This window comes from Tachypleus tridentatus, chromosome 11 (assembly GCF_004210375.1).
Source record: "Tachypleus tridentatus isolate NWPU-2018 chromosome 11, ASM421037v1, whole genome shotgun sequence".
NCBI classification, from domain to species: Eukaryota; Metazoa; Arthropoda; class Merostomata; order Xiphosura; family Limulidae; genus Tachypleus; species Tachypleus tridentatus.
This window is the reverse complement of record NC_134835.1, coordinates 39,998,407-40,007,559: the sequence shown is the minus strand read 5'-3', so window position 1 is coordinate 40,007,559 and position 9,153 is coordinate 39,998,407.

The following is a 9,153-nucleotide window of genomic DNA, read 5'->3' as shown; positions in this document are numbered from 1 at the left end:
CTTAACAAGGAAAATGTCACGATCGTTAGACAGAGCCCATTATTTAGATTTTTTAAATTGTAAAACAGACAAAGAATTGTTAATATATCTTCGAATCGTTTAATGAATATGGCAGTAATTTAGTTGGCACTCTACTTTCGAACATTTCACTGCAACATCTCTCGAAAGTCAGACGTGTCTTCATCATGTGCCTGAAAACACATTTGTATATATGTCATAAATTAATAATAAACTTTTAATAAAACATGTACATAACATTTAGTACAAGATTATCATAACAAATAACCAACTGTACATGTTTTAAATTTATTAATCATACACGTTCCGTTTCTCAACAATACGTTTAAGTACAAATAAAAAAGTTCGGTTATAACTGTCCTCACTAATATTAGTGTGTGTATTTATTAGACCACATAATATATGCAAAAATAAAAATAACTTAGTACAAAATGGATCAAGGACTAGCTGAGTTCCAATGTGGTATAACGATGGTAACAAACACCAAATATATTTCTGCCGGATACCCCTCTTCATGGTTTGTGTTATTATGGATAGATATCAGCTTCTCTTGTTTCTTCCATCTTCTCTACTGATTGACACAAAAAGTTGAGATATTTCTTTGGATTTCCGAAGTCATTTAATGATACAATAGTTTTAGTTAAAGTCCACTGAGACCAAAGTATGAACATCAAAATCCAAGTCATTCATAAAGTAAAAATGACATGAGTAGGATAGGGTTAAGAAAGGTAACTGATTCTGTTATGTAAGTTAGATTGCAATTTTAGTTTCACAAATAATACGAAACACGTTGGTCTAGCTACCACTTAAAAACACAAATCATGAAGTATTTTGGATTACAGTTTCAAGTTAAACAGCTTTATGCATAATTTTAAAGAAATAATATAAACTTGATGGTTTAAAAGACACTCACATCAGACTTTATGTATGGATAAAATAGTTATAGTTGAATATATACAACACGGAAATAATATATTACTTCAACCTGTGCTCAATACAGTAAATTATTAATATATAACTTTTAATAGATAGATACTTTTTTTAGAGAATGTACGTCCACGTCCAATAGCTATAGAACCTTTCGAAAATGATAGATTGGAAATGCCGAGTATCGATCCCGGTACCTCTCACATGCTAAGCGACCGCTTTTTTTTTAATATCGCGAAAAACTACACGAGAGCTATCTACGCTAGCCGTCCCTAATTTAGCAGTGTAAGACTGGAGGGAAGGCAACTAGTCATCGCCACCCTCTGACAACTCTTGTGCTACACTTTTACCAACGAATAGTAGGATCGACTGGGACATTATAACGCCCTCACGGATGAAAGGGCGGGAATGTTTGGTGTAATGAGGATTCGAACACGCAACCCTCAGATTACGAGTCGAGTGCTTTAACCACCAGGCCCCCTTTATAATGGTCTCGTATATGTTACTCTGACATCTATATATAGAGTGAAGCTAGTCACAGTGACATATATAACAGTCTCAGAGATACCGACAATTATAACGGTCTCGCACTAGCCATTGACACCCATAAACTAGTCAAATTAGTCACATTGACGAATATAATAGCGTTAGTCACACTGTCATACCTAATACCAGTCATACTGGCACCTATAATATTTTCTCAACTGTCATTCTGACACCAAAGTTGTCTCATACCAGTTATACTGACATAATATAATCACCCGATTTACACTGATGCTCATAATAACCGCATAACAGTCACATTGGCTCTAATTTCAACACTAAAACGTAGATTAGGGTTACTGTTATAGTTTAATTAATTTCGAAGTGGTTACGTTAAAAATATTATTAATCATATATTTATTGATTCCGAAATCCTCTTTCACCAGTGAATAATTTTTATTATTTGTTGTTGTGTTTTGTTTTGTTTTTGTTTTTTTTTCTTTAAATTTACCATACAAAACAAAGTGTAACTAGAAACTTTTAAATTTTCTACCGTGAATACATCATGGTTATTAATGTTTGCTTGGTGTGTTTTTTACAAAGATGTATCCTTTAGTCGTCCCTAATTTTTGAAGTGATAGACTGAAGTGAAGGAAAGCAGTAAACATTCGCTCTCCGCCAGTTCTTGGATTGCTCATATCCCAAGGGATTGGCTGTCACATTAAATAGCGCATTTACAGTAGAAATGGTAAACATGTTTAACGATGGCTTTCGATCCAGTGATCTACAGATTACGAGATAAGCACCTCAATCATTTGGTTATGTTAGGCGTCACTAACAAATAAACATTTCGCGTAAAAAACGTAGAGTTTCGATAAAAAGCTGAGCATTTTATGTCTTAAAATTTGAGACGGACAGAATCTTGAAAAAAGTACAATAAATATTGCAATATATTATACTCAAACCCTACAAGTAGACTAGTTAGTCAGATTCTTGAATAAATACAATAAATATTATATTCAAACCATAAAATTAATCTAATTGGTCCTAACAACGAAATTCAAAAAAATATGTTTTTAAATTTTATGAACTTTTTGTGTGTTACTGGGTTAGATTCTGTAAGAATGAATTACAGTAAAATGCATCTCTACAAAACAAGTTAAATCGCTGTAGGTAAGACTCGTCCGATTGTTCAGGGGTAAGTGTAAGGCCTTCTAACGTTAAAATTTTGATCTCAAAATTCGTGGCGGGCGGAACACATACACCCCTTTCTGTAACATCATGCTTTACAACAAATAATCACAGGTGAGACGGATACATAACAAAAGTAGACTTTCTTCCAAGAACATGAAAATTAGTGTATTTTTAGTTTTTCAAAGTTATGTTAGATCCCCAGTGGCACAGCGTTATGTCTATGGACTAACAACGCTAGAAACCGGCCTTTTAGTGGGCAGGGCACAGAGAGCCCGTTGTGTATGCTTAACTACAAATGAAAGCTATTCTAATTTCAAAACTATAGGGAATTAAATTATCATATTCTAGGTTCCAACTGAAAGCATGGAGGAATGGATGGGTATAAACCTTCTTTATAAAATTTGAGACACAGTGGTAGTAGATATGAGACAGTTATTGTGTGGTTGACGTATACAGTGAAGCACCATTAAGCCGCGGACCAGTAAACCGTGAAATCGCTTAAGCCGCTGTAGCAAGTCTTGTGAGCGATGTGAGCGAGGATTATCGCGGCTCACCGCTAATTTAAGAACGTGTAAAAACGCGACTTACGAATTTAATCCTGGCTTTATAACTTCAAGCAAATATTTAAAAAGGATTTGCTTTAATTTGGGAAATAAATAAAATATATTACAATAGAAATCGACCGTTAATCTACCTTATCCGCTCTCTATGTCAGCTTTATGGAGGCCGCCATTGTTACCGAATCACACCTCTCCATACATTAAAGTTAATCCGCGGTAAATCCGTGAAAAAAGTGATCAATAATTAAAGTATTATTTTTAATTCGATAATCCGATATTTTTATGGAATTGTATAAATATTGGCCACAAACGCCAAGAAGAGGGCAACAATGAGCAAGAAGGAAGCAACAATAACGTCATACTTTGCCAAGAAATAAACTGTATTTGAACTATATTATCTGTATTTGTAATTTTTAAAATTAATAAATTGAATAACATTTTTGTGATAATAATGTAAAAAGTGGATAAAAATTTAATGTGGTTTCGTATATATTCGTAAGAATTTCAAATGTAATAATTCAGCATGAAACTAACTTTTTTGTTTATATTTGTTATGGTTTTAAAAAATGTGAAATAAAATGGTTTGAAATGTATTTTATTTGTTTTTTCTTATTGTTTAACTGTCAGTTAATAAATTCGGTATTAAAAATTTAATAATTTGTGCAACTGCGCAATATCGCTACCACGAGATTTAAAATGGCGGCCCGCATGTAACACGGAAAGACGAAATTTTACAATAAAAAGGTTTATTTTTATTGTAATCTTTATATTATTAATAAATCTTAATCAAAATTGTGTTGTATATTTTATTTATTAAAAAGGGGAAAAGCGAACCATCGCAATGCATTGGTCGTTTGTGTTAAAACGGCACTTGTCAATTGTATCTGAATAGTCTATACATTAATATTATAATGATCACGCAATGGCCCGGATGAGGCTCCTCGGCGGAGCTGTTGGCGACTTCGGCTTTTCAGTCACAAAGGTTTAAGCCGCGGACCACTTAAGCCGCGGTTAAGCAGGTTAACCCCCAAATACCGCGGTTTAACGGCGATCCACTGAACGTTGTTCTCTACTTCCGCTGATAACTTATTATTGATATTGTCACGTATTGTATTAAACGTTAAGGACAATTAGTCTGAATGTGTAACTATGGTAACAAAACGTGTTAGGTTTAGACTAATTCTTCTCTCTAATCAGAAACACAGACTGTAAATTAAATATTATGTCTGTTATATCAGTGTATTAAACCCAGAAGAAAAAAATTAACAAGGCTTATCCTTCGTTAAAGAAGTAAGTACAATGCAAGGTACTTCACTAACTTATCACTGAGTTCAAATGTTTAGAAACTTACTATTTATTAGCCAGATCTAAAACTTCTGTAAATAAATGTGGTAATTGAAACATTTCATCTGGTATATAACACATTTTAGTTTTATCTTCCTACTACCGGTTGTATGTTCTTTGTGTACTTCAGTAATGGTGTAAAGTTAACAGTGTTGTTACTAGTAGTACCTGGTAATATTCAATTTCTCTACATCATGAGATAAAACAGTTAAATCTGTAGGTTTATAACAAAATAAATATGTTTATAGTTCTTACTCTTTGTTATGTTTTATTTAAAAATTGTCTAATCACTTTATCTTGTCGACAGCAATGACCAACTCGGAGTTAACTGTACGTAATGGAGTCTCTTATATTTTATAAGTTTAAATAATCCTTTTAGGGAAAAGTCTCAATGTTTTGTTATGTTATCTATCTTTCCTTAACATGTATGAAACACCTAGAAGAAGGCGTATTTGTATCAGTCCCATGCTGATTGTTTAACAATATGAATGGTTTCACTCACGATAACAAGATGAGTCTACGGACAACCTTACTATTTCCAGAAGTAGTGAGGCTTGCAGATGATAAATAACAAATACGAAACACGTAGAAGTTAAAGTTGTGGTCAGTGAAAATTAATGAATGTGACAGACTGGTCCAACCTTTTATGTTCTAATAAGGACTGTATGTCAATTACTTATGAGGTATGTGAAACTGACAGTTAACAATAGAAGTGGTTGATGTATAAAAGGAATCTTTAGTTTCTTAGGCTATGTTCTTTACACACAGTCAACAATAGAGTAGATATGATGCTAAAAAAAATTGATATAAATAAAGATTTAACTGTTTCCATCAAACTAATAAGATAAACATTACTACTAAGTAACAAATCTTAGTGAACTTAGTGGCAGAAAAAAACCACCATACCAAATGGACGAAACAATTATTGGATCGCAAGTATTGGCAAGAGAAAAGCTGTAGGCATGTGCTTTTAAAGAATACATTGGGTATTAGGTAGTCATATTTTCATATAGTTTGGTAGGAAAAAATAAAGTATTCGTTGAATCATTTGATGAAAACTTAATACTGAAAGAGTATATGAAAGTATATTTTTTATGATCAAACTGTGCTTGTAGATGTTTGTTTGTTTTTTGAATTTCGCACAAAGCTACTCGAGGGCTATCTGTGCTAGCCGTCCCTAATTTAGCAGTGTAAGACAAGAGGGAAGGCAGCTAGTCATCACTACTCACCGCCAACTCTTGGGCTACTCTTTTACCAACGAATAGTGGGATTGACTGTCACATTATAACGCTCCAACGGCTGAAAGGGCGAGCATGTTTGGTGCGACGGGGATGCGAACTCGCGACCCTCAGATTATGAGTCGCACGCCTTAACACACTTGGCCATGCCGGACCGTGCTTGTAGATCTAAAAACAAACGTTTGAAATGTATTTAGAAGGTTTTAGAAATTAATTTAAAAAAATCCAAGATTTTTGAGATAGATAAAAGTATTTTGATCTTACCAAAAATTTACCTTGCATACAGACTATTCAAAACAAATACATGATATATCACGGGAAAATCTTTAATAAAAATATTTCATTAACAAGACAGCAAAATTTTGAAAAGACACATATTGTATTAAAAGTTATAATATTAGAACTATATACAAGTAAAAATGATCCTGTGGTTTGTCTCTTGAACTGACATAGCATGAAGAGTTAACTTAACAGATACTGCCTAGGCCCATCAGACCTAACTCGTAACTATTTGTACTTGTTACAGTTTACATACTAGTAACTTCTAATATATTTAATGTATCTTCACAAAATTTGGTAGACTTAGTAACCATTGTAGGCTTTTGCACACGAAAAGCCAGGTTTTTAATAAAGTATTTTATTAATATTTCCTCGTGAAATTGTCGATTATTTTTACTAGTGCGAGAGCAAAATGATTTTTATTTTGAGATTAAAAATACTTGTCTTTGTCTCAAGAATCTCATATTTCACATGTATAACCTCTTAATCACGATATTTCAAGCTATAAAAGGGCTATCTGCGCTAGCCGTCCCTAATTTAGCAGTGTAAGGCTACAGGAAAGGCAGCTAGTCAATACCACCCACTGCCATCTCATGGACTACTCTAATACCAACGAATAGTGTCCAACACATAATAACGCCCTTACGGCTTATAGGGTGAGCGTGTTTACGAGTCGAGCGCCTTAACCAACAAGCCATGCCTGGCCCTAGTATGTGCTGAGACTTAATATTAATAAATATTCTTTCTTTAATATACGTTTATTTCAAAATGTAAAAACTACTTTTGTGAAAATATATTTCAAATTTAGTACTACCAATGGGTTCATTTCTCTATCATAATTATATACATAAAAGTTTGGACATATACAGCAAATCAAACTGTTTCTAAGTAATACTCAAAACATTCATCAGATGGCACTAACAGTTTATTCACAACAAATCACCTAATTAAAATTAGTTTATGTTGTAATAAAGTCATTTGAGACATCAAAGTGTTATTAAAAACATAAATGGTCAAACAAGCTAACAAATTAAATAATTAGTTATAATTTTTTATTCAGAAATTAAAATATATTAAAAGACATTTCCAGATACATTTTTGAATTATCTGAATTGCTCACAAAACTGCAATTAATGAGTGGAGTTAACAGACTTCTTCTCTTCAAAACTTTACAGTTGGCACTATGCATTCAGGCAAGTAGCGTTCTCCTGACATCCGCCAAACCCAGATTCATCCGTCAGACTGCCAGATAGTGAGGCGTCATTCACCACTTCAGATTGCGCATTTCCACTGATCTAGAGTCCAATGGCGGTGTACTTTACACCACTCCAGCCGACCCTTGGCATTGTGCATGGTGATCTTAGGTTTCTGTGCGACTGCTCGGCCATAGAAACCCATTTTGTGAAGATCCCGGTGAACAGTTTTTGTGCTGACGTTGCTTCCAGAGGCAGTTTGGAACTCGGTAGTGAGTGTTGCAACTGTGGACAAACGGTTTTACGCGCCTCAGCACTCGGCGGTCTCGTTCTGTGAGCTTTATGTGGCCTACCGCTTCATGGCTGAGCTGTTGTTGCTCTTAGACGTTTCCACTTTACAATAACAGCACTTACAGATGGCAGGTGCAGCTCTAGCAGGATAGAAAATTGATTTGTTGGAAAGGTGGCATCCTATGACAGTGTCATATTGAAAGTAACTAAGCTCTTCAGTACAAACCATTCTACTGCCAATTTTTGTCTATGGAGATTGCTTATTTATCAAACACAATATACACTCAATGGCCACTTTACTAGGTACACCTGCTCTTTAAAACAAATAGTCAAATAGTGAATCACGAGACTGCAACTTAATATATAAAGCATGTAGACACGGTCAAGAGATTCAGTTGTTGTTCGACCAAACTTTAGAATAGGGAATTTGCGTGATCTAAGCGACTTTGACCATGGAATTATTGTTGGTGCCAGACGTGGTGGTTCCAGCATCTCAAAAGTGCTAACCTCATGGGATTTTTACGCACTATAATATCCAGAGTTTACAGAGTATGGTGAGGAAAAAAAAAATCCAGTGAGCGGCAGTTTTGTGGGCGAAAATCCGCTCTTCACAACAGTGATGTGCAGAAACAGATTGGGCTACATCAGCAGAAGACCACACTGAGGTTCACTCTTATTAGCTAAGAACAGAAAGATGAGGCTACAATAGGCACGGGATTACCAAAACTGGATTATAAAAGATTGGATAAACGTCGCCTGGTCTGACAAATCTCGATTTCTGCTGCGACATGCAGAGGATAGGATCAGAATTTGGCTAAACAACATCAATTCATGGATACATCCTGTCTTGTTCCAGCGGTACAGGCTGGTGGTGGTGTAATGGTGTAGGTTAAGTTTTATTGGCACACATTAGACCCCTTAATACCAACTGAACATCATTTGAATGCCACTGTGTACCTGAGCGTTGTTGCTGATCATATGACACCTTTATGGCCATAGTCTACCAATTTTTTGGTGGTTACTTCCAGGAAGATAAATCCAATTAGTAAGTTGTTCATTACCTTCGAGAAACCCTATCCGTATCGTCCATAAATCCTACATCACACCTTCTAAGGACTAATGGAAGTTTTCTACGGTTTTCTACCAAACATATGTTTTTCTTTCTTTCTTTGTGCTTACAAATATCCACTCAAGTAACAAATTGCTAGTCCTGGACTAAGCAGGCTATACTGTCTTTTTTAATTTAACATTTGCTAGAGAACGCATAACGCAAGGTCATCACCACCCACCGCCAACTCTCGGACCATTCTTTTACCAACGAATAGTGGGATTGGCCGTAATATTATAACGACCCATGGCTGAAAGGGCGAGTATGTTTGATGTGACAAGGAACTAAGTGCGCCTCTAAAAGATACAGTAGAAACCATATACGTGAAATACGACTCGTCTAGCTGTTTCCTAACCTAACGTTTATCTGGTAATATATGGTCTTATCGCGAATTAAAGCGGTTCTAATATACCTCTAGGATTTAAAAGTGCCCGATATTTGTGATCAATGAATATTATACAAGAAAAATAAGTAGAAAGTATCTGAGATGGTAGAACGCTTGCTTAGGAACAAGACGT